Here is a 20,859-nt window from a genome sequence, read left to right as displayed (position 1 = left end):
TCAATGGAGCAAAACCATTGTCTGCCACTGACCTTTTCAGTAATTAGCAAGTTACAAGTAGGCGATGGCCTAGTGGTATTATCACTAGACTCTTAATCAAGAAACTGAGCTAATATTTTGGGGATCTAGGTTCGAATCCCACCATAGCAGGTGGTGGAATTTGAATTCAATAAAATAATCTGGAATTAAGAATCTACTGATGACCATGAAACCATTGCCAATTGTCGGAAAAACCCATCCGATACATTAATTTCCTTTAGGGAAAGAAATCTGCCGTCCTTACATGGTCTGGTTTACAAGTGATTCCAGAGTCACAGCAATGTGGTTGACTCTCAACTGCCCTCCAAGGGCAACTAGGGTTGGGTAATAAATGCTGGCCCAGCCAGTGACGCCCACATTACATAAAAAAGTTTAAAGTTTTATGGCAGTATTGTAGCCAATATGGTTTAACCGAGGTGTGATTGTTGCTGCATGAAAACTTTTCCCAATACTCCACTGTGGTGACTTTAGCCATTTGTGGGAGTCTCTTCAGAAACTGTCGTACGTGAAAAAGGTAATACAGTAAAAACAATTTGTGCCTCCCACAGTGATTCTCTTTAAAAGTTAAAGTTTATTCACTAATCACAAGTTAGGCTTACATTAACAATGCAATGAAGTTACTGTGAAATTCCCCCAGTTGCCACAGTCCAGCGTCTGTTCAGGTCAATGCACCTAACCAACACAGCTTTTGGACTGTGGGAGGAAGCCCGATGCACCTGGAGGAAACCCACGCAGACATGGGGAGAATGTGCAGGCTCCACACAGACAATGACCCAAGCCAGGAATCGAACACAGGTCCCTGGCACTGTGAGGCAGCAGTGCTAATCACTATGCTCACAGATCTTTGTAAAGATCCCTGCCCTGAGGGAGTTCTTCTCAATTACTGATAAGAAGTTTGATCAGGAAAGCCACGTTCAAGTAAATGGGTAGTTTTAAGTCTGATCAGTGTTAGACCAAATGGTTCTAACTCTGACTGGAAGATTTGGGCCAATATTGGAACTATCTGGCAGATTTTCACTTTCAGAATGAGTCATGCTTCTTTATGAGAGCAGATTTCTCTGATATCTTTGATTTTGATTTGATTTGATTTATTATTATCACATGTATTAGCATACAGTGAAAAGTATTGTTTTTGCATTCTATGCAGACGAAGCATACCATTCATAGAAAAGGAAACAAGAGAGTGCAGAATGTCGTGTTACAGTCATAGCTAGGGTGTAGGGAAAGATCAACTTAATGCGAGGCAGGTCCATTCAAAAGTCTGATGGCAGCAGGGAAGAAGCTGTTCTTGAGTCGGTTGGTATGTGACCTCAGGCTTTTGTATCTTTTTCCCGAAGGAAGAAGGTGGAAGAGAGAATGTCCGGGGTGTGTGGGGTCCTTAATTATGGCGGCTGCTTTTCCGAGGCAGCGGGGAGTGTAGACAGTGTGTTAATGGATGGGAAGCTGGTTTGCGTGATCTGGTGGGCTTCATTCACCGCCCTTTGTAGTACCTTGCAGTCTTGGACAGAGCAGGAGCAACACCAAGCTGTGACACAACTGGAAAGAATGCCTTCTATGGTCCATCTGTCGAAGTTGGTGAGAGTGGTCACGGACATGCCAAATTTCCTTTGTCTCCTGAGAAAGTAGAGGCATTGGTGGGATTTCTTAACTGTGGTGTCGGCATCAAGGGACCTGGACAGATTGTTGATGATCTGGGCATCTAAAAACTTGAAGTTCTCGACCATTTCTACTTTGACCCCATTGATGTAGAAAGGGGCATGCCCTCCACTACACTTCCTGAAGTCAATGACTGTCTCTGGGGGACGATATCAGGTGGAACACCAGTGATGCAAAAATATATTTTAACATTTGAATGAAAGTAAACTAAAATAATCTGCGTGTGAATGTGATTGAAATAATGAATGATTTGCTGCTTTTTAACTTACATGAGAATTTATTTTTTAATCATCAGCTCTGATTGCTTAACTCATTCTAAGTTGATGTATTTTTATCCATTATTACTGAATGTTGATCATTACGTTTTCTGCTCAAATGAAAAAAAATCTTTACATTCGCTCTGGAAATTGCAGAAGTTAAGATTGTGAACATTAATCAGGTGTTTTGATGTTCTCAAATAATTCACTAATTTCCCTGTCATTGAGACAAGCTGTTATGTTGCAACAAGCAGATCTATATGGATGTTAAATTTCTGTGTCGATTCAGTTAGCTGAACCTGAAATTATGATAGAATGGATTGCATCCGAGATATTGAAGTTCAACAACAGTTCAGGTAGTTTAAGGCAATAAATATTTAATTATTTGTTTTAATAGCAGTAGAATATTTGGTAACAAAAATAGTCGACATAGTGGTGTCTTCCACATGGCTACATTATTTTTTTTAAAGGGTGGCTGTCATTGAGGTCTCTGTTGAAATATGAGTCATTAAGAACTGTTATTAACTTTAATGACTTCATTAGGTGTCAGTCATAGCTCAGCAGGAATCTCATTCACCTCTGAATCTAAAGGTTATGACTTCAATGTTCATTCCAAAAGCATGCGTACAATTTTGGTTGACGTTCCCCGTGCTACCTTGTTAGAGGTTGTGTCTTCTGGATGAAATGGCAAGCAAAATCCCACTTGTCCTCTTCAGTGGGTATTTAAAATCCAAAGATGCAGGAATGGAAGACATTCAATGACCTCACAGGAGTGGTCCAGGTCAGTGATCCTAAATTCAAATGATATCTCCTTCCAACCACACACACACTGCTCAATGCGTCACACTCCATCAATAAACTCCAGCAAACAGCAGTCACACCTAACTTTCAGATCATGGATAGAGTCATAGAATCCTATAGTCCAGGAGGAGGCCAATCAGCCCATTGAGTCTGCACCGAGTCTCTGGTGGAGCCTTATCCTCACAACCCCATATATTTACCCCACTAATTCCCCAAAACTAGACATCTTGGGACATGAAGGGTCAATCCACCCAATCTGCATGTCCTTTTTGCTTGCCCTCGCTCACTTCCAGCTGTTGCTGGCTTCACACCCATCTCATTGTTTCAAAATATCTCCAGCTTTCCAATTGTGGGCAATACATCACCCAACCACATTGCAATTCATTCACTGACACTCTTCCAGCACCTTTGGAGAACAGGAGGCAGCAGCAAAGAATAGATTGGATCGGCATGGCTGGAGCTCCTCAACCTCTTGGCAGAGACACTTCTCCACATTGTTGACACAGTGTCACTGAAGCTAAAGAGTGTGATGATATGTTCTTGCCTTACACATCTTCTCAAATCCAAATTCAACAGTAATCTGGTGTAAAATAACAGCTGCAAATGTGGATCTCTTACTTTCCCACCCCAAACATTGTCTTGTGTATTATTCCTTTTAGGAATATAACAACTGGGATTCTCTGATCTTGTTCGCCTCACCACTCCTGCTGACAAGAATGGAGAATCTGGCACTCAGCCAAAACTCCATTCACAGCAGGGGGACTGGAGAATCCCAGCCATGGGTGAGGTCGGAGAATTCTTACTGGTATCTGGCACTTGGCCAACCGGTGGCACCTGTCAGTGAACCCTCTGGGGAAGATGTTTTGTCACTTGGCCTGTCACACTCAGCCACCAGCTTGGATTCTGTCAAGTGTTATCAATTCCTCCAACACAGTACACTATCCTTCCACAAACATTGCAATGGCAAAAGTGAGCTAATAACAGCTCATCTGAAAACTGAATGCTCTTCCCTTCGATTAGCACATATTCAAATGCACATGTTCAAAACATTTGAAGTTTAAAGTTTATTTATTAGTGTCACAGGTAGGCTTACGTTAACACTGCAATGAAGTTACTGTGAAAATCCCCTAGTCGCCACACTCCGACACCTGTTCAGGTAACTGAGGGAGAATTTAGTATAGCCAATGCACCTAATCGGCTCATCTTTTGAATGTGCTGTTACTAGGTTGTTCCGAGGATCTGCAAGGTCAAAAATGGCAAGCCCCATGTCCAATCATGCGAGCCCCTGATTGAAATTGGGACAATTTTATATGGTTCTGGCGCAAGCAAAAGAATTCCATATTACTGCCCTTCCAAACATGCCCTTTCCATGGGCTGTGCTCGAAGTCTTCAGGAACAGCACCACCAGCACCCCCCCCCCACATCACCCTGTACCCGCCCCAAAAAGAATTGTTATCTCTATGCCCTTGCAAACAGTTGGATTCTTCAGCCTTAACCTTTGTGGGATCACATGTTTACATGTCTCCTACAAAGGTGATATTTCAAAAATAATTCATCGGCTGTAAAACACTCAGATAATTCTGATGTTATTTTTTGTTAATAATCATTCATAGGATGGAGGCATTGCTGTTTGGACCAGCATTTAGTGCCCATCCCAAATTGCCATTTAACTGGGTAGCTTGTCTGGGAAAAGGTGTGTGGATAGTTTGAGCCATGTTGAGATCCAAAAGGAGGAGGAATTGGGGCTCTTGAGAAACATTAAGGTAGGCAAGGCCCCAGGACCTGATGGGATATACCCCAGAATTCCGAGAAAGGCAAGGGGGGATATTGCTGGGGCCTTGAGAGAAATCTTTGTATCCCCACTGGCTACAGGGGAGGTCCCAGAGGATTAGAGAATAGCCAACGTTTTTCCTTTGTTTAAGAAGGGTAGCAAGAATAATCCAGGTAATTACAGACTGATGAGCCTTACATCAGTGGTAGGAAAATTATTGGAGAGGATTCTTTGAGACAGGATTTACTTCCACTTGGAAATAAGTGGATGTATTAGTGAGAAGCGACATGAGGATGTCATGTCTCACTAACTTGATTGAGTTTTTAGAGGCAGTGATGAAGATGATTGATGAGGGTAGGGCAGTGGATGTTGTCTACATGGACTTCAGTAAGGCCTTTGACAAGGTTCCTCATGGCAGACTGGTACAGAAGGTGAAGCTGCATGGGATCAGAGATGAGCTGGCAAGGTGGATACAGAACTGGCTCGGACACAGAAGATAGAGGGTAGTGGTGGAGGGGTGCATTTCTGAATGGAGACCTGTGACAAGTGACGTTCCTCAGGGATCAATGCTGGGACCTTTGCTATCTGGATATATGGATTTTAGTAAGGCGTTTGATAAGGTTCACCATGGTAGGCTTCTGCAGAAAATGCAGATGTATGGGATTGGGGGTGATCTAGGTAATTGGATCAGGAATTGACTAGCAGATAGGAGACAGAGGGTGGTGGTTGATGGTAAATATTCGTCATGGAGTTCGGTTACGAGTGGTGTGCCTCAGGGATCTGTTTTGGGGCCACTGCTGTTTGTAATTTTTATTAATGATCTGGATGAGGGTATAGTTGGGTGGATTAGTAAGTTTGCTGATGACACCAAAGTCGGAGGTGTGGTAGATAGTGAGGAAGGGTGTCATAGTTTACAGGGAGACTTGGACAAGTTGCAGAGCTGGGCCGCGAGGTGGCGGATGGAGTTTAATGTGGAGAAGTGTGAGGTAATTCATTTCGGTAGGAATAACAGATGTGTTGAGTATAGGGCTAACGGGAGGACTTTGAATAGTGTGGAGGAGCAGAGGGATCTAGGTGTATGTGTACATAGATCCCCGAAAGTTGGGAATCAAGTAGATAAGGTTGTTAAGAAGGCATACGGTGTCTTGGCGTTTATTGGTAGGGGGATTGAATTTAGGAGTCGCAGCGTCATGATGCAACTGTACACAACTCTGGTGCAGCCGCACTTGGAGTACTGTGTGCAGTTCTGGTCCCCACATTACAGGAAGGATGTAGAGGCTTTGGAGAGGGTGCAGAGGAGGTTTACCAGGATGTTGCCTGGTATGGAGGGGAGATCCTATGAGGAGAGACTGAGAGATTTGGGGTTGTTTTCGCTGGAAAGAAGGCGGCTAAGAGGGGACCTTATTGAAACATATAAGATGATTAGAGGTTTAGACAGGGTAGATAGCGATAGCCTTTTTCCTAGGATGGAGAAAGCTAGCACGAGGGGGCACGACTTTAAATTAAGGGGGGGTAGTTATAGGACTGATGTCAGGGGTAGGTTCTTTACCCAGAGGGTGGTGAGGGACTGGAATGCCCTGCCAGCTGCAGTTGTAAATGCGCCTAGTTTGGGGGCGTTTAAGAGATCTGTGGATAGGTTTATGGACGAAATGGGATTGGTTTAGATTAGTGGGTTAGTGTTGTTTTTTTTTAAAAGCTGGTCGGCGCAACATTGTGGGCCGAAGGGCCTGTTCTGCGCTGTAATGTTCTATGTTCTATCTGTAATATATATAAATGATTCGGAGGAAAATGTAACTGGTTTGATTAGTAAACTTGCGGATGACACAAAGATTGGATTTGCGAATAGCAATGAGGACCATCAGAGGATACAGCAGGATATAGATCAGTTGGAGACTTGGGCAGAAAAATGGCAGATGGAGTTTAATCCAGACAAATGTGACGTAATGCATTTTGGAAGGTCTAATACAGATAGGAAATATACAGTAAATGGCAGAACCCTTAAGAGTATTGATAGGCAAAAGGATCTGGATGCACAGGTATACAGGTTACTGAAAGTGGCAGTGCAGGTGGAGAAGGTAGTCAAGAAGGCATACGGCATGCTTGCCTTCATCGGCCGGGTCATTGAGTTTAAAAATTGGCAAGTCACGTTGCAGCTTTATAGAACCTTAGCTGGGCTGCGCTTGGAATATAGTGTTCAATTCTGGTCGCCAAACTACCAGGATGTGGAGGCTTTGGAGAGGGTGCAGAAAAGATTTACCAGGATGTTGCCTGGTCTGGAAGGCATTAGCTTTGAAGAGAAATTTGAGAAACTTGTTTTGTTATCACTGGAGCGATGGAGGTTGAGAGGTGACCTGATAGAAGTCGATAGGATTATGAGAGGCATAGACAGAGTGGATAGTCAGAAGCATTTTCCCAGAGTGGAAGAGTCAATTACTAGGGGGCACAGGTATAAGGTGCGGGGGGACAAGATTTAAAAGAGATGTACGAGGCAGGTTTTTTACATAGAGAGTAGTAGGTGCCTGGAACTCATTGCCGGGGGAGGTAGTGGAAGCGGATACAGAAACGACTTTTAAGGGGCATCTTGACAAATACATGAATAGGATGGGAATAGAGGGATACGGTCCCCGGAAGGGTAGGGGGTTTTAGTTCAGTCGGGCAGCATGGTCAGTGCAGGCTTGGAGGGGCGAAGGGCCTGTTCCTGTGCTGGAATTTTCTTTGTTTTTTGTTCTTTGTAAGCCATTTCAGAGTCAATTATCTCATTGTGGGTGTGCCATACAAGAGAAGGCTGGCAGATTATCTCCCCTCAGGGGCATTTAATTAACCAGATGGATTTTTCCGACACTGGTGTTGTTAGACTTTCAATTCCAGATATTTGTCTGGCATAGTGGGATTGAAACCCAGGTCCCCAGAACATTATCCTGGATTGTTAGCCCGTTGACAATACCACATGTCACCAGTTTCACAAAAGAAATATCAGGATTTTATTAATATCCATCATTTATATTTTAAGATTATTTTAAAACACTAATATCTATGTCACATTACCAGAGTATATGGGGCATAACAAGGACATTTAATTAATTTCAGTGGAAACGCGTCATTATGCTTAAATTCTCCAGCCTCAACCATCTATATCTCAATTCAGTTTCCTCCCCCTAATATTCTCTAATTCAGCTAAATCAAATTATTCGACCAATTGTGTCATTGGCTTGCACTGTTTAAACAAAGATATTCAACAATAAATTTTTAAAAAGCTGAAATAACTAAAGAACGTTAAATTTAATGGCCTTGTTAGACGCTGATCCTTCACACAAAATGGCAGTAGATGGTTAAGTTAATTGATGTAGCGTGCTGAGAGTATCAAGTGATTTCACCTATGCAGATAATAAGGAGATATTTTTCATTTAATGTGGTTCTCATAGGCACTGTCTCAAGGAGTTTGCAATGTAGAGCAATGAATTACTTTCCTCTGAAGTGCGCTGTTGTAATTTTAATATTGTGTGACAATGTAAAATGAACAATAGTAGGTGAGTGGACATTTTCTGCTCTCCACCATTTTAATTTACATTGAAATGAACGGAGATAAAAGTTGAGAGAGATGTAAATGAGTTGTTGACTCATTATTACTGCAAATATCTAATTCCATAATCCATGTAGTACATGGGTTAATCCTGTTTTTGGCTGTTACCTTTACCCTATGAATGGTGTTTGCCATGATAAAGTGTTGCTGTGAAGTAGCTTGGAAATGCAGTTATTTCGGGAGCTGCAGCCGCGATGATGGTAATAACAACCCCCAAAAGTCTCAGAGAATGCAGTAGGCATGGAAATGGAGAGACTTTACAAGATTCGATTAGATTTAAATTGTTGTCCTTGAGGAGGACAAGAGGAGGGAATGTAGAAAGATAGAAAAGAAATGGGCTACTGTAACATTGTCAGATTCTGCTAGGGTTTCTGTTTAATCAATTTAGATGTAGAATTCACTTTCTCAATTGGCAAATGGTTGTTAGTAATTGTAATTAGCTGTTTTAAATACTTTGTACTTTTAATGGTATGTGTAATACCTTTAATTAGTCCATACATATAAATATACTATACATTTTTAGAAATTAAATGAAGAAACTTAGAGGCAGCTACAGAGCACCATTTGATATTAAACGTATGTTAGATACATTCTTTTAAAACACCCAAATGTTGGAATCACAAGGCCATAAAGGACACTTAATTGTCTTACCAGACACCTTATCAGAAACTTTTCGATTTGATTTATTATTGTCACATGTATTGGAATACAGTGAAACGTATTGTGGTGGGTTGCGTGGAATCCCTTGTCCCTACTCTGTACTCCAGGGGGTTGTGGCTGTGATTTCATTTGATTTATTATTGCCATGTGCATTAACATACAGTGAAAAGTATTATTTCTTGCGCACTATACAGACAAAGCTTACCATTTATAGAGAAGGAAAGGAAAGAGTGCAGAATGTAATGTTACAGTCATAGCTAGTGTGTAGAGAAAGATCAACTTAATGCAAGGTAAGTCCATTCAAAAGTCTGACAGCAGCAGGGAAGAAGCTGTTCTTGAGTCAGTCGGTACGTGACCTCAGACTTTCGTATAGTTTTCCAGACAAAAGAAGGTGGAAGAGAGAATGTCTAGGCTGCCTGGGGTCCTTAATTATTCTGGCTGCTTTGCCAAGGCAGTGGTAAGTGAAGACAGAATCAATGGATGGGAGGCTGGTTTGAGTAATGGATTGGGCTACATTCATGACCTTTTGTAGTTCCTTGCGATCTTGGACAGAGTGGGAGCCATACCAAGCTGTGATATAATCAGAAAGAATGCTTTCTATGGTGCATCTGTAAAAGTTGGTGGGAGTCGTGGCTGACATGCCAAATTTCCTTTGTGATACAAGAGTGAGTTTTAATGAGGCTACCTTCACAGTTTCTAATCCAAGCAAAATTAGAAAGGTATTAAAGTTACAGATAACGAACAAGTTATAGTAGGGGACTTAGTGGGAACTGTCAAGAATTAATGGTAGCACGATGAGGTGCCTTGAAACTGTAGATAGTGGAAAAAGTTCAGTCATTGAATTGAAAAGCAATGTATACCTGTGTTTCATTATGTTGGCAATAAACAAACTTGTCAGGGCTATAATCAGGGAATATCCTGAAGGCAGGATGAGTTGACCACATCCCTTTGAGATTCAGTTAACTTCACTGACAAGGCCATAAAATATTAATGGCTTTTTTAAGCCCCGTTTATCAATTAAAGATACCCACGTGAGACTGTTTTAGTGAGGATGCTTTGTGAGGCTGCTATTAAAATAGAGACATGATGTCTGACTAAGAGACTAGAGGACGGGCTTAGGAATGATATATTAGGGTATTCCAAGAGGTATCGTGATCTCATGGATCAGGATGGTTCAGTATTTTTTTCTGTTGGATCAATATATGAAGTATGTCATTTGTAACATTTTTGATGGGATTGTGCCCACCTACTGTGAGCTGCAGAATGTTTCTGTCCAGTGAAGTGGTGTCTCTGACCCATTGTTTTAATTCTCCCCTTGCCAGCAAGTAAAAACAATCTGTCGGTTAGGTATCTTGTGTTAATATGTGTTTGTATTAAAGTCAAACTTGGAAGTTGAGATTTTGACAGTTTTAAGGGTATGAAATAGTTTCAGGAATTAAAATGTTAAATGTAAGATTGAGGAACTGATGAACAACTCGGAAAGTGTATGTGGGCGGCACGCTGTCAGAGTGGTTAGCGCTGCTGCCTCACAACGCCAGGACCCAGGTTCAATCCCAGCCTCTGCTGGCTGTCTGTGTGGAGTTTGCACATTCTCCTTGTGTCTGCATGGGTTTCCTCCGGGTGCTCCAGTTTCCTCCCCCACTGTTAAAAGTGGTTTATCAGCAATCCCAGAATGATTGGGACTTGAATATTGCAAAGGAAACTGAGTCCACTGCATCCTTGTCTCTTTCTGGCCCAAAAGTGACCTTTCAGTGACAAGATGATGATGCCATTTGTTCAAGCAAGTATAGCCACCCGATGAGGTAATGATGGTGTGGTGTATGCCATCATGTATTCGCTCTTGATTAACATGGCAACGCTGGATGTCATCGCAGTCATATGCTGGGGAGTTTTTGTAATTTAAAGAAATATTCTGTGCTGAGTGGGTGATCAAAATAATCTTTCCACACTAAATGAGCTCAATAATATGCTCTGAAAATGAGAGCTTTACACCCCTACATCTCATCAGGCATAATGACATTGGATCTCATAAGACCATAAGATATAGGAGCTGAATTAGGCCATTCGGCCCATTGAGTCTGCTTCACCATTTGATCATGGCGGATATATTTCTCAACCCCATTCTCCCACCTTCCCCCCATAACCTTTGACCCCCTTCCCAATCAAAAATCTATGATTGTCTTAAATACTCTCAATGACTTGAAATCCACAGCCTTCTGTGACAATGAATCACACAGATTAACCATCCTGAAGAAGAAATTCCTCCTCATCCCGGTTCGAAAGGGTCGTTACTTCACTCTGAGGCTGTGCCCTCAGATCCTAGTCTCTCCTGCTCATGGAAACACCTTCCCCACATCCACTCCATCTAGGCCTTTTGTAATTCTGTAAGTTTCAATGAGATTCCACACCCTCCCATCCTTCTAAACACCATCGAGTACAGACCCAGAGTCCTCAAACACTCCTCATATATCAAGCATACAGATTGAAATTCAGATCCCACCAATCCTGTCATTCCAGACACCATAATGGCCAATCCAGATAAGGTGGCAAGTGGCCCTGACTAGAAGTTGAAAGCCCACCCGTGACATAAACATTTTATTAAATGATGTAGTCAAGCTCATTAGTCTGCTGGTCGACTGCAGTAATATGTGTTGTGAGCAATAAAACACTTGCACGCTCTCTCTCACACTTGGTGGGTTTCTTGTTTTTTCATATTTGGCAGCTCGTTCAGGTGGCTTTCAAAGCTCCAGCTAAGCTCTGAGTTTAAGCTTTGCGGTGCAAGATTCTGTGACTGCCGGCAATGCTTCACGCAAGAAACACTGCTTATATTTCAAACCTATCTTTGTCAGAATCCTCGTTACTCCTGCAGGGGGGTCTCTTTAGACCCCAGTATTAGCCTGCAACTAGACCAAGCATGGCGATAGTTACCTCTGTAGCAGACCCATCCTCTAGTGAGGAAGAGCGTGAGAGGGGAAGGACACTTTGGGGGGTCCAGGGTGCACTCCGATGCTTGGAGTTGGCAGAGCTGTGGCGGGCCCAGAGAGTCTTGAAACCATCATGAGTCCCCAGTGGAGGAACTGGAGGACTTGTGCAGCCTCTCAAGTATCTAGACAACGACAGAGCTATCTCTAAATGTCTGAGATACAAATTGACAGGAACAAAGAAAGAAGAACAAAGAAAAGTACAGCACAGGAACAGGCCCTTCCCCCCCACCTTCCCCCAAGCCCGTGCCAATCATGATACCTTAACTAAAATAAAAAGAAAGCTTCTGCTCTGACTAGGTCTAAATACCTCTATTCTCTCCCCATTCGTATACTCATCCAAATGCCTCTTAAATGTTGTTAATGTGCCTCCTTCCGCCTCCCCCCAGGCAGCGTATTCCAGGCACCCACCACTCTCTGTACGAAAAGCTTCCCCTACACATCTCCCTTAAACTGTCCCCCTCTCACCTTGAACCTGTGCCCCCTTGTAATTGACACTTTCACACTGGGAAAAAGCCTCAGACTATCCACCATGTCTTTGCCTCTTAAAAGACCAGAGGTTTTATCGCGATTGCAGGTTTCCGCAGGGTGCAGGAAACTATTTACTGCATGCATAAAGGCTCCAGCTGGACAGTCCAGTGCTCTCATTAAGCAGAAGCACTTCCACTCATTGAAAGTCCAGTTGATCTGTGATCATCATCGGCAGATATCGCAGGCAACAACCATCTCATGTACATTCTGCAGATTTCTCAGTGCCAGAGCTATTTGACAGCCCCGATGCCCTGGATGGCTGATTTCTGGGTGACAAGAGTTACCTGTTGAAGAGATGGCTCATGACACAAATCAGGTCCCTGGAGAGGATCTGCAAGAACAGCCACTGAAGCATCAGGGCCATTGTGAAGCAGACAGTGGGGCTTTTGAAAATGGTGCACTCACTGCCATTTTAATCAGACTCAGTGTGTTAAATCTGACAGGTTTGTTTCTGGCCTTCTGACAGTTAGAAAGGATGTCCCATAGAGTGCTATTTTAGGCCCTGCTCTTTATTCTATTTGGATAAACAATGTGACAGAAAGTTCTTTCACTCATCTGTACACAGGTGACACAGTTTTATAGCCTGTGCCTCATCCGTTCCTTCAGTTTTAGCACAATTTGCAACTTGGTTTTGCTAATGTACAACAGACATGTTTTTGGTCTTCACCAAGTTGAAATAACTGGAGGCAATGCGATGTGGCTCCAACAACCAGAAAGGTTTATGAACCAGAATAACTACTTGCATTCTATGGGTGGATTTTTACCGGCACGTGCATCTGAGGTTTATACGGCCTCGCTCCAGGCCAACGGAGAATGCTATTCTCTGAGCCTCACCTGCCCCCGGAATCAGGGTGGGTTTGCTGATAAAATTGCAGCCTTACGGTCTGACAGTAAAAACATAGAAGTCTGCCCTCTTCCCCTCCCTGGCTGTGTATAACCCCCTCCCCGTCCCCAGCATATACCTTGGACTGACCCAACCTCCCCTGCCTCCATTCCACAGGTCCAGCCCAATCACACAACTCACAAAGGATTACCTCTTAAAGGGACCACTTGATCAGACCAATTTATAATGTTTAATAAGGAAAAGTCCCATTCTACCTGTGATCATAATTTCCACACTTGTTAACTCTGAACTTGAGCCAGTTTCCACCTGGAATCTGGCTGGAACATGTTTTAAATTTCAATTTCCACGTTGACAGCTCACAAGCTATGGTTACATCTAGACTTTTTTTTGGTATTGCAGAGGTCCTGTTTTAGTCACTCTATCGGAAACACCATCTTTCAGATATCGACAACCTCACTTATGAAATGCCCTCTAAAACCTCTCTTGGTAAGTTAGGCGTCCTCTTATATTCTGCAGTCAGGTCTGTGACGGGCGCCTCTTTTAAAACCCATCACTGTGACCTTTACTCTCTGACTAACTGGCCCTCGTTGCACAAGAGGCACCAACCCCGCTGGCTTCTGTTATCCTGCTGGGACAAACACCCGCCTATTGGAGAGGTTTGTTGCAATTTATTATCTTTTCTTGTAATTTGAGGTCACGCGACTTGATCAAATGGGTCACTGTCAAGGGTGAGCGGAATCTTCAGTCATAACTCATTGCAGTTTGCAGCTATCAGTGACTGGAACAAGATACAACTAAAGCTGACTGATTTTATTACCATGGGGGCCTATCGCTGAAGGGTTAATGCTCTGTTGACTGATGCCTGTAATTGCTAAACTGTCAATTCCCTGTCACTGCTAATTTGGATTTTAATGTTCTAGTGGTTAAACAAATTGTATTGTGTAATTTGTGTTGCTGTGATTTTAGCCCCTTGGCCAGGTTGTTATTGTAAATGAGAATCAGTTCTCAATTGACCCATCTGGATAAAGAAAGTTTTTAAACAAATTAAATAAATCAAAATGCTGTTCAGGTGTCTTAAAAGATCCACAGGGGCATTGCAGTTTACTGCATCACGTGTAACCCTCGTAGGCATCATATTGGTGTACCGTCAATAACCTCACAATTCAGAGGGATCCCCGTGAGGAAGAGGGGATGTTGGATCAGTGTGATTTTGTGAGTATGGGGGTGAAGCGGAGGGGGTGAGGGAACTGACATTCAGTCACAAAGCTCTGAATGTGATCACATGGATGTAATGGCTTCAATCAGGCCATTGAGGTTGGGCCTATTGGAGTATGAACTCCCTGATTAAGGATCCAATTGATGGGCCAATCAGGGACCGTCTTTGCCTTGTATTTAACTGGGGGTGACAGTTCCTCTAACAGCCCCCCTGGAGGTAGACTGCCGACACTCTGTGTACTGCTGTTAGAGTTTGTCAGTAAAGAGATTTTGGTGAAGGGATTTCTGCCTCTGGAGACTTATTACAGTGCATCAATAACAATAATCTCTTAAAATAATCACTGTGTGAGGAACAGTGGGGTCAATATTCATTGACATTTTTCATAATTTAGTTAGTGGGCAGAATGCATGTAGTCATGTGATCTGTTTGGTGACTATTGCGATGTTTCTGAGTGCTGCAGTGGAGTACTTCCCCCTCGCTAGTTGCTGACCCTCGACAACCCCACCGCCCCCCCCGCCCCCGCCCCTCCCGGCTTGTATGACGTTGGCAGGTGTCCTCTGTGCAGCTGAGGTTGTGAACACCCTGACATGTGAAAAGAGCCTTGCAGAGTGGCAGGAGGGCTTCTCTCGTCATGGTACCAGATGAAGACTGTGTTGATGGTGGGTGGGCAGGGGACGCGCTGTTCCTGTCAGAGGTATTTCCAGGGGCTGCAGATCTTCTGCTTTTACGTCAGTTTGGTCCCTCCTGATTTCTCTGAGGTTCCAGGAGCTGCATCATTGCTGAAGTTCTAGCCCCCTAATTATAAATTGCATTGATTTAGCGAGAAACATAATCTCAGCCTGCTCAGCTTTAACACCATACTGCCGTTGCTTGGTGAACATCAATAAATCACGTTTGATCTAACTCCCTGCTAATGTACGCATCCTTACTGATTATCAGAATCTTTCATAGATGAATAAGAACAGGTGTATGCATTCATTTTCTTGAACCTGTTCATTGCCTTTCCCCACCTCAAGCACAAATAACACTGGGTCTACACTGTGCGCAATCTACAAAATGCACTGCAGTAACTCACCAAGACTCCTTCAACAGCATCTTCCAAACCACTAATACCCTAGTCTGGTCACCCTATTATAGAAAGGACACTATTAAACCAGAAAGAGTGCAGAAAAGGTTCACAAGGATGCTACCAAGAGTTGGTGATTTGAGTTATAAGGAGAGGCTGGGGACACTGCAACTTTTTTCTCTGGAGCGTAGAAAATTGAGGGGTGATCTTATTGAGGTCTACAAAATAATGAGGAGCATAGATCAGCTGGATGCTCCCCAAAGGCAGGGGCATCTAAAACGAGAGAGAATGGTTTACGGTGAGAAGGGAGAGATACAGAAGGGTCCAGAGGGACAATTTTTTCACACAGAGAGTGGTGAGTGTCTGGAACAAGTTGCCAGAGGTAGTAGTAGAGGCAATTGTGTCTTTTAAAAAGCATTTAGATAGTTACATGGGTAAGATAGTCTAGAAGGATCTGGGCCAAATGAGGACAACTGGGACTAGCTCAGTGAATAAAAAAGGGGTAACATGGACAAGTAGGACCAAAGGGCCTGTTTTCATGCTGTAAACCTCTGAGTCTGTGACTAACCTTATAACATAAAACATTACAGCGCAGTACAGGCCCTTCAGCCCTCGATGTTGCGCCAACCAGTGGAACCAATTAACCAAAGATAAAGGGCAGCAGACAGATGGGAACACCACCAAGTTTAAGCTTCCCTCCAAATCACACACTGTCCTGACTTGGAACTATGTAATTATTCCTTCACAATCACTGGATCAATATCCTGGTGCTCCCCTCCCCCAACCCGGCGCTCCCTTTAAAAGGATTATGTTAATACCTGCATTACATGCACCACAGAGCTAGCTCACCACCGTTAGCTCAAGGGAAGGTAGTTGAGGCCAGAAACCTTGCAATCTTTAAAAAATATTTGGAACACTTGAAATATCATAATATTCAAGGAATGTGCAGGGAAATGGGACTCATGGGCTTTTAGTGGTAGATACCGTCAGTGCAGACTCGATGGGCCAAAGAGCCCTTTCTAGACTGAATGACTCTTTGGCTGGAATTTTACCATTCCACACGCCACTGGAATCAGAATGGATAAGCAGAAGACGAAGCAAAGGCTCATTAACCTCAGGTGGGATTTTCCAGTTTTGGGGCAAGCGCAGCTGGAAAATTCCGCCCTGTGACTCCATGAGCAATAAATGCTGGGCTAACGTGAATAATTTGCTGATGTGAATAATTTAATAAAGAAAACAAGGTTCTGGCTGTTCTGTATTCAAACTCCATCAACCCACCATAGCTTCACGCCATTTAATATACCTTGGCTATCAAAAATCCACCAATCCCAGTGTTATTTTTAAGAATTAGCATCTGTTGCCTTTTGTATGAGGAAGCATTTCCTCACATTTCTTCCCAATGGCCTGGTTTTTGTTTTAAGGTTATGCCTTCTTGTCTGAGTCTCTGCAGCAGCAGGAAAGGTTTTTTCTCGACGCACTCCATCTCTTCCTTTCAAAAAGCTAAAAACCCCAATCAAATTGTCCTTCACCTTCTTTATTTCGGACATACAAGCCTCGTTTGTATTCATAGGTTGCCAGGAGACATACACTTGTTCTGTATTTGTTCTTTCAGGTGATGTGTGGAATAGGAAGTAGGTTTTCCCTTTTTTTTCCTGGCAATCTGTTATGTGAAGCAGCAGACTAAGATGTGCCATCGTTATCTGCAACTACCCTCATGCACCCAGGGGATTCCTTAATTTGCATGTGCTTGTTGCTAAACCCTGTGTACTCCCATGCAATGCTCCAATTCTTAGGAATTATGCATTAAATATCAAAGAAGCACAGAAAAAAAACCTGTCCCAATTGGGGCAATTTTAGTGTCTTCAATACAGATATGAAAAATAGATCATGTTTGGCTCGCCTGAAAAATTGAGCCCATCCTTTGAATAATCCATACAATTACTTCAACAACCCAAACACCCACGGCACTTAGTTGGGAAAAGTTTTGTTCGGCTACCAGTCCAGTTCCCTGTCAAAGCCAAAGTAATACAGCACTCTAACCGTAATAATCTCCCTCAGCTGTATATGCAGCAGATGGCATTGTGTTGAATTCTGCAAGATAATTACGTGGCAAAAAGATGAAATAACACATGGCATTGCCCCTCCAGGGAGATCGAAGAAATGCCGAGTCTGACTTTCCAAGTTTGATCAGCCATTTATGTGTTTCTTTTTCTCCAGTTTCATTAAAGTGATGAAGCTCGTTACAACAGAGGTTCATACAGGGAGAGTGTGAGCAAGAAGTCGATTATGAGCAGGAAAACAAAATATGAGACGTTATAAGACAGTCATTAAACAAACACAAGATTCATTTGTGCAGTCTGTTCTGGCAGAAGTTAAGATTTGGAATAAAGAATGTAATGCACTGATGCCTGACTGATTGACGACAGGGAAGTTAGACGATGATTTCAGCACATTCAACTGTCCACATTTAAAATTTATGTGAAGCCTCATCTTAAATCTTGAATAGTAATGTATTGCAGTAAAAGCAAAATTCGCTCAGGAGAGTAATTACGAATTATCCTCTGCTTACACCCTTAGGGAAAATTAAAATAAATTGTGCAGCATTATAAGTGATAAATGATTTCAAAATGCCTGGGGTTCTGCAAACATATGTTTGACGTTTAATTTATTTGTTAGTTTCACATTAGCATACACAATACAGAAACTAATTATGTGGTATTTTTACAATTCAAAAACATCCAAAATAGATTTTCTTTTAATTATTTAAAATCAGTGGAGAATGGACAACACATTTTTTTTGAAATAGATCACAATTACTCTGTACACTTAAAGGCATTCAGGACTGAAGAGATTAAATGGAAATGCATACGTGTCACAACATGAACGCAAATCCTGTCGTCCTCCAAATGAGTAAGCAGTTATAATCACAACTCTTGCTCTATCTTCATAACAAAGAAACTCCTCGCAGTCTAAATCTACGATTTAAACAAAATCAAATCCGACAATTTTTTTTATGAACCTTTTTTTTACAAACGCCACAAGTAAGTGGGAGAAGCAAATTGTTACTGTTTTCTTTTTATTCATTCGTGGGATAAGGATGACACTGGCCAGCATTTGTTGCTCATTGCTAATTGCTCTTGAGAAGGTGGTGGTGAACTGTCTTCATGGACTGCTGCAATCTGTGTGGTGTTTGGTACACCTACTGTGATATTGGGGAGGAAATTCCAGCACTTTGACTCAGTGAAGGTGAGGGATGTAATGACATCGTTCCAGGTCAGAGTGTTGGGTGAATTAAAAGGGACTTGTGACCTGTTGGTGGTCACTAATGGTGATGGATCTGCTGCCCTTGTTGTTCTAAGCAGTAGAGGTCACGGGTTTGAAAAGTGCTGTCAAAGGAGGCTTGGTAAGTTGTTGCATCGTATTTTGTAGATGATAGATACTGTAGCCACACTGCATCACTGATGGAGGGAGTGAATGTTTAAGGTGGTAGATGGAGCTCCAATCAAGTTGGCTGCTTTGTCCTGAATGGTGTTGAACTTCTAAAGCTGCACATGTCCAGCCAAGGGGAGAATATTCCTTCGCATTACTGACTTGTGCCTTGTAGATAGTCAACATGGCTGTGAGAAGTCAGGAAATGAGCTATCGTGTGGGTGGCACGGTGGCACAGTGGTTAGCACTGCTGCCTCACAGCTTCAGGGACCCAGGTTCTATTCTGGCCTTGGGTGATTGCGTTATGGAGCTTACACATTCTCCCTCTGTCTGCATAGGTTTCCTCCGGTTCTCTGGTTTCCTCCCACATGACAAAGATGTACAGGTTATGTTGAAATAGGGGGGAGGGGGGATTGCTGGGTAAAATGCTCTGTCTGAGAGCTGGTGTCGAGTTGATGGACCGAATGGCCTCCTTCTGCACTGTAGGGATTCTATGGGCACAATTTTAGTTGCTGTTCATGCCACTTTCCTGCTGTAGCAAATGTGAACAATTTGGCGGTGAGCCAAATCTCCATTCACTATGGTGAGATGGGAAAATCCCACCAGCGTGATCGGTGGTACGATTCCAGTCTGTGATTCTACTCTTCACAGAATTCCTGGCCTCTGACCTGCTCTGGTAGCCACAATCTTTATGTGGCTAGTTCAGTTCCTGGTCAATGGTAACTCCCAGAATGGCGGGCCATTCAGAGGTGTTATTGTTGTTGACAGTCTAGGGATGATGGTTAGAGTCTTTCTTTTGTTAGAGGTGGCCATTGCTTGACATTTATATGGTGAAACTTTTGCTGCAATCCTCAATGGCAGTCTTTCATTTGCCAGCCATCTTTGTTGTAGATAGTCTATTATTTATCTATTTCATTGATAATCGAAGGAAGCAAGAAACATTTTTCTGTTTTGGGTTTATTTAAATATCAAATGCACTTTAATTTGAGAGTCCCTGTCTCAATATTTGTAATCCATGTCAAAATATTGGACACAAATAAGCTTGCGTTCACTCACCTATTCATATTTCACTTATAGTTTTCTCCTCGACAATGCCATCTCTGTGACCGAAGTAGAACAGCAACAGTAATGAAAATGTTCTATTTATTCACAGCAAGCTGTTGTTTTCTAGCTCATGGTTTATACAAGCCTGAATAATTTGGTGATAAACCTCGGAGTCAAGTTGATTTGGATTTAACTGATTTTAATAAGAAGCAAAGCAGATGTTGGGAATTGGATATATATATATATATATCTGCAAAAAAATTCAGTGATGTGTGGAAAGGCCAGGGGGATTGAACTGAACGGATTAATCCTGCATAGAGCCGAAAAAAAATTGAAGTCTTGTGTGACTATAGAATCCCTAAGCTGCAGAGGAGACCATTCAGCCCATCGAGTCTGCACTGACTCTCTGACAGAGTATCTCACCCAGGTCCATCCCCACCCTACACCCAGGGCATCATGGTGGCACAGAGGTTAGTACTGCTGTCTCACAGCAACAGGGACCCGGTTCGATCCCTGGCTTGGGTCACTGTCTGCGCGGAGTTTACATGTTCTCCTTGTGTCTGCATTGGTTTCTTCCGGGTACTCCGGTTGCCTCCCACAATCCAAAAGACGTGTAGGTTAGGTGCACTGGCCATGCTAAATTCTCCCCCAGTGTACCCAAATAGGTGCCAGAGTGTGGTGACTAGGGAATTTTGCAGTAACTTCAATGCAGTGTTATTGTAAGCTTTCTTGTGACATGAATAAATAAACTTAAATATAACTCCTACACATTTCCCATGGCTAATCCCATTAACTTGAGCATCTTTGGACACTATGGGGCAATTTAGCCTGGCCAATCCAACTAACCTGCACATCTTTGGATTGTGGGAGGAAACCAGAGCACCTGGAGTAAACCTAGGCAGACATGGGGAGAATGTGCAAACTCCAGACAGACAGTGACCCGAGGCTGGAATTGAACCCAGGTCCCTGCCGCTGTGAGGCAGT

The 20,859-nt window shown here is 42.8% G+C and overlaps 1 pseudogene; it reads left to right on the top strand.

The window, feature by feature from the left end:
• Positions 1–408: 408 nt before the first annotated feature.
• Positions 409–535, top strand: LOC145362059 (U4 spliceosomal RNA; annotated as a pseudogene).
• The last annotated feature ends 20,324 nt before the right edge of the window (positions 536–20,859 follow it).

This window comes from Carcharhinus amblyrhynchos, chromosome 2, assembly GCF_965287045.1.
Source record: "Carcharhinus amblyrhynchos chromosome 2, sCarAmb.v2.hapA, whole genome shotgun sequence".
Classification (NCBI taxonomy): Eukaryota; Metazoa; Chordata; class Chondrichthyes; order Carcharhiniformes; family Carcharhinidae; genus Carcharhinus; species Carcharhinus amblyrhynchos.
This window is presented reverse-complemented; position numbering and strand designations above follow the sequence as displayed.